At 38.1% G+C, this 5,604-nt stretch overlaps 1 long non-coding RNA gene across 1 annotated transcript; it reads left to right on the top strand.

Moving 5' to 3' along the window:
* The first annotated feature begins 1,291 nt into the window (after positions 1–1,291).
* Positions 1,292–4,995, top strand: LOC149095532 (uncharacterized). Its single transcript, XR_016204861.1, has 3 exons — positions 1,292–1,313; positions 3,084–3,131; positions 4,387–4,995. It is a non-coding gene; the product is annotated as an uncharacterized LOC149095532 (long non-coding RNA).
* Positions 4,996–5,604: the final 609 nt, after the last annotated feature.

Raw genomic sequence — 5,604 nt, 5'->3', positions numbered from 1 at the left:
TGATGGCAATGATATATCTCTAAGTTATAATAATTAAAATTAAAATATTTATTTCATGATATTTTTATTGAAATGAGAGGTACTGAAAGAAACTATACAGAATTCTATACAAATGTCCAACTAGTGGCTCAAACAACTAAGTATTCTGTCTCAATTTTGTTGATTTCTATATATTTAGGTACCAGCAGTAATGCCAGAATGGACCAGGATGATGTGGACAAATTGGTAAATCTGTTTATTGGGATTAGCTGTGTATTAAAGCACTACAGTACTGACGTTTTTTCAGTTACCACAATGTTTTACACAAAAGGTTGAAGTAAATGCTCAGACAGGCATGTTGGAAAGTAATTCCTTGCAGAAGTTTGTAATCAAATGATGTAATTTGGCAATAAGGTGGATGAAAAGGAATGAAAACTTCTCTTCTAAAAAATGGAAAAACAATACAACGCTTTGTTAGATGGCTTGTGTTTGTAGCCTTTAGAATGCGAGCTCTGATTAGCTTATTATACGGCATTATTCTCCCGTAATGCCCACGGGTCGATTACGGGCCTGCTAAACTGAAGCAAAAAGCCATATAATAAACAACTTATTAACCTCGAACATTCAGTCCATAAGGAAAAATCTCAAGCCACAGCCTTGCCGTATTGACTTTGCTATTAGGGAGTTTAAGAAGCTACGACGACGACGCCGAGGAAAACGTCGATTAAAAAATGAATTTATATGTTACCTACGAATCTCGTGATACTCTTAAGTCATTTACTTTGTTTATGACTGTCAAGAGTATCACGAAACTGAATCTGGGACACAGAGATAAATTTGAAATAGAAACTTCAAACCTTAGCTGTTGTGGTTTACGTTTTCAGACAACGCGGAATTTGGCCATTTCACGTTCTTGTTTTGCAGGGGACGGCAAAGAAATGTACCAAGAATCATAACGCGCGTGCACAGTCATTGTTCTGCTCATTAAACCTTTTGTTTAGCGACGTTGCCGTTGCCGTCGTGGCTTTCTTAAACTCTCTATTGCTCGGTTAATGCGGCATGGTCCCGGTTTGAGATTTTCCCGTAAAGACCTCACTCTCGGTTAATTAGTGGTAAATATTACCATCCGAATGCGAAATTCATCAAATGTGACTGACTGATCACATGTGATGAGTTTTTAGAATCATTTAATACAAGTGAAAACTTAAGTATGAACTCTGCCTAGTAAAATATCAGTTGTTTTAGTTTCACAGTACTTGTTCATGATGCTTATATCAACATCTGATCAACAGGCTTTGGATGAAGAGTTCACAAGGCTGCCCTGGTTAGAAAAGGTAAATGTCATAATATTTATTTATTTCTTAATGTATTACTTTAGTCAGTAAGTCAGTCAGTCAGTCAGTCAGTCAGTCAGTCAGTCAGTCTTTCAGTTACTGATTTATTAAGGTTAGGCTACGTTAAAAGGCAACAAAATAAGCAATATATTGCAAAATTACCATTTATGTTGTGGTGCACATAAAGTAAAAACACCAAAAGCAGCCTCCATGAAGCATTTTCATTGGTTATTTTTAAGGTGGCTCCCTAGGGTAATTACGAACACCCTCCCTATAGAGCGCGAGTTAGAAAAGGAAACTTAGTTAATTTCTCTTAAAGTTTTACCCGAAGAGATTTACCAGTATGGGTACTGTTAAAATAAGGCTTATGTTTTGGTTGTCAACTTTTGGATTAACGCCGTTACCATGGCAACATCTAATCTAATGACAGGCAGATGTATTCCTCATTTTGACCTAAACTCCTTAATATTTATACTTTCCTTTGGTGAAATTGTTTCATACTTCTCCACATCATGGAAACGATACTGCCTGACACTTTGAATTGGTAAAAAGTCAAGGTTCAGACGGTTTTTCCAATAATCTGTAATTTGTCATTATTCTAAATATATTAGATTAGCTCTGAGAGATTTTCACAAAAATGGGGTATTTTATTGGAATTGTTTGTGGTTAGAACTGAGCCAAATTAAAGAAAAATTCACCCAAGGGAACGCGAGAAAGTTAGCATTTATTTGGTCACGCTGACGTCAAAAAAATCAGGAAAACACGCGTGGTGTCACGCGTGGTTATTTATTTAAGTGTGCGCTCATGAATGAATGAAGGATGGACTTGATTGAGATTGTGCTGTACGGCATGCGCAACGGCGTGTGCGGCCTCTACGAGTCTTAACAAAAATGGCTTCGTTCACCAAAACCAGGGAATTTATTCTATTCTACCACATAGGCTTGATTAATGACGAGGATTTCTTTCTCCTGCATCCATTTTACATCTGCGATACCTATGTAGATTTGCCTCTCAGGCTTAATTTCAACCACAAAACAAAATAATACCGATAAAAAGCTCGATTACAGCAGGATCAGGGTGTTTGTACAACGTGATCAGCAAGAAAAAAAGTTTGATCCTAATAAAATACATTTTGAACAGCAAAAAACAGTTATAGCTCAGCTCAGTACATACGGAGCTCGTCATCTGCGACTGTTCGGCCCGGTACAAATACGACTGTCGCTCACGGTAGATGGTTAAATCGTTTAAATTTTCTGCAGAAATGACAAAGAAACATTTATTTTGGACGGAATTTTATGATTCCATACTTTATCTTCGAACTAGGCTGTTTAAACAGTGAAAAAAGCGTTAAAATGAGGATTAAACAGCTGGCTTACACGAGGGAAAAGCAAGGCCGGAAAGTCGTACTGGAACGCGCGTCATGACGTCAATGGAATTGATCTTTACTATTTGCCGCCTTTCTTGTCCCTAATTTAGAATTGCTCATCAGGCATTTTGGATGATGGTATCAAAGAAGTAAATTATTCAAAGTGAAAGCATGATGTTCGGACTCCAAAAGGTAGTCGTTGGTCACATGATTTAAAGGACAATGTATATTTCATTACGCACATCAGTACTGCTATCATAATTAGAATCTACCCTGGTACACATGTTATACGACCCCATTTTTGTTTCTCCTCTGTGGTCGTTGTAAAGGGGTTACATTTTATGGTTTTTAATAACAGTAACAGTAATAGTGATTTAAATTGACTCAGTTCTTTGTTGTTTTAGGTGCTGACAAGCAGTTAGTAGATGGCCTACACCAAGGTCTTACAACAGGTATTTTTACATCAAAGTAAATGTTGAAAAATGAACTGAACAAAATGGCACCAATAGAAAATGAATGGTACTGCAGGGCAGGAAAACAATGAAATCCTGTTGCTCAGTGGGCCAGTACATTTCAGTTTTCAGTTGCCCCTACTAAAATATTAATTGCCCAATAAGTCTGCTTTGTTCATTCCTTATCAACTAAAGGCCGCCGCACACTAGCCGATTTTTTGTCGGCCGACAAAAAATCGGCTAGTGTGCAGCGGCCTTAACAAGACTGCTGAGGCTAATTTCACTTGCCCACCGGACTATCAATCTTCCATTTTCACTAGCCCAAGAGCAAAATTTACTTGCCCTGGGCAATCGCAAGTGGTGTTTTTTTTCCTGCCTTGTACTGAAGCTATCAGCAAGGCTACCTAAAGCAGCTTTCTCCAAAGACAAACGCACTTGGGATTGTTTTAAAAGTATAACGTTTCCAGCAATTTGCAAACTCAACCCAGGAAACACCAAACATAAACTCTTTGATAGGCTGCCCTCCCTCTCCTCTTCCAATGCTGTAGCAACACAAAACAATTCCATGTGGGTAATTTTGCAGTAAGCTCAACATTTAAAGGGGTGGAGCAGAGCAAAACTAATTACTTTTTAAATACATAAATTGTCTCTAGCTGTAGAAAGGAGTGGAACTAGTATGGGCACAATGAAGCATTTTGAATTCCAGTATACAGAGATCAGCTCAACAGGCCGTTAATTACATGTTAAGACAGGAATAGAACTTAAGTGGACGGTTTGGAGGGCACTGAAATAGAGCTTTGCAAATATTTCAAAATGAAGCCCTCGACCCATTTCTGACCTGCATGGAATTTGGCCACTTCGAAGAAAAATGACCAATCGGAACCAGGGAAGGTGATCTTTTTCGTATACAGACCAGTGTCGTTTAGGAGTCCAGAAAATTTGAAACCAATTGAGAACGAACACAGTTGAATTTGTGAAGCACCGAAACCTCTATGCTGCCTACTCTACGGATCCCATATTTCCTGGCCAACTATGATTCATAATTACATATTATACACAGTATTTTAACTTGAAAGAGCCAAAGAAAAGACACTTAACCTTTAACGTTCTTGATCCATTTACGAGGATGGTTCCCCTTATTCTCAATAAGCGTCTTCATTGGATACTTTTCTTCAAAGTTGCTAGGATCAAGTAGTCAACAGACACAACAAATAAGAACAAAGGCACTCACCTTTTATAATTTATTATCTTCTAGGCAAGAGGAACCGTAAAGGAAAAAGTTGGAAGAAAAACCTTGAAGAGGATTAATCTTTTTCTCTGACAATTCAGTTCTGGGAACTGTAAATCATTCATCCAACTGACTTTGTCTCGTAATTGTACTAACGAAAGGCCTTGCGGAGGATGCAATTAAGGTGGCTACGACTGCATGGTCAAACAAGATTGATAATCATATCTTCCTTCGAATAGCTAAATAATGTCGAAATGCTCTTTTCATCAATTTTAACCATCGTTCCCGTTCCCGTTCCTGACAATTGTAGATCGATTTTTACTTTTTTCAGGTGTGGTTTAACATGAAATTGGATTTTTTTTACAGTACTGAGAAAAGCGTTAAGTCAATGATTTATATTAAAACACTAATATTACTGGTTTACTTAAAATCGAATATAAATAGGGCTTATTTTACAACTCCTGGCAAATGTTTTTCAAGAACAGTGCCAATGAGGGATATTGGCGTTTATCGCATTATTCAGCTTGTACTCAATAGTGTTTGTAAGTAAGAGCATTGCACATTCTGAAGAATTTCACACTACCACGGTCTCTGTAAATTTCTCTATTTTGTATAATAAAGCTTCCCACAATGCCACCTTATTTTAGTGTTGTATTTCCCCAAACTCTTTTCACATAATCAGTATTTAAGGTGGCTCCCTATAGTTTTACGATCGCACGCGCACTGAGGACGAAAAGTCGAGTAATCCGCGCGCGCTGAAAGGAGAACGTCAGTGTTTTTGGATATTTTATGAAGTCAACATGAGCACAAAAAGCAAAACTGACAGTGAATGTTTTCTTTTGGTATCAAACATGTGGGACGGCATGGCAATCATTTACTCTTCAGCTGTAAAGCATGTCTTGTCCCCCTCTCCGCCGAAAAGTAGTGCTTTTCCATAGTGAGCCACCCTCCTCCATGTGGACTCGAAATCTCCTATTACAGAATTTTTTTGTTAGAACTTTCAAATTTTAGCTTCAAATTTCGTACTTGAAACCACCAGAGATTGGTGCACCTCCGGTTGGTGTCCAGTGTAATTAACACATGCGGACTTACAGTTAACTGCAAATAGCCTGTTCCAGGCGTTTGGTTAGTGAGGAACGGCGGAATGAAAACATGAGAAATATTCGTTGGTGTTTTATTAATCGACCATCGAGCGGGGGAGCCGCGAATTAATCTAGAACCCAGATCTTCCAAGACCAAGCAGAA

Source organism: Orbicella faveolata, unplaced genomic scaffold (assembly GCF_042242905.1).
Source record: "Orbicella faveolata isolate gen_17 unplaced genomic scaffold, um_ofav_v1 contig_50, whole genome shotgun sequence".
Lineage (NCBI taxonomy): Eukaryota > Metazoa > Cnidaria > Anthozoa > Scleractinia > Merulinidae > Orbicella > Orbicella faveolata.
The sequence above is the reverse complement of the archived record's forward strand: the minus strand, read 5'-3'. Positions and strand labels throughout refer to the sequence as shown.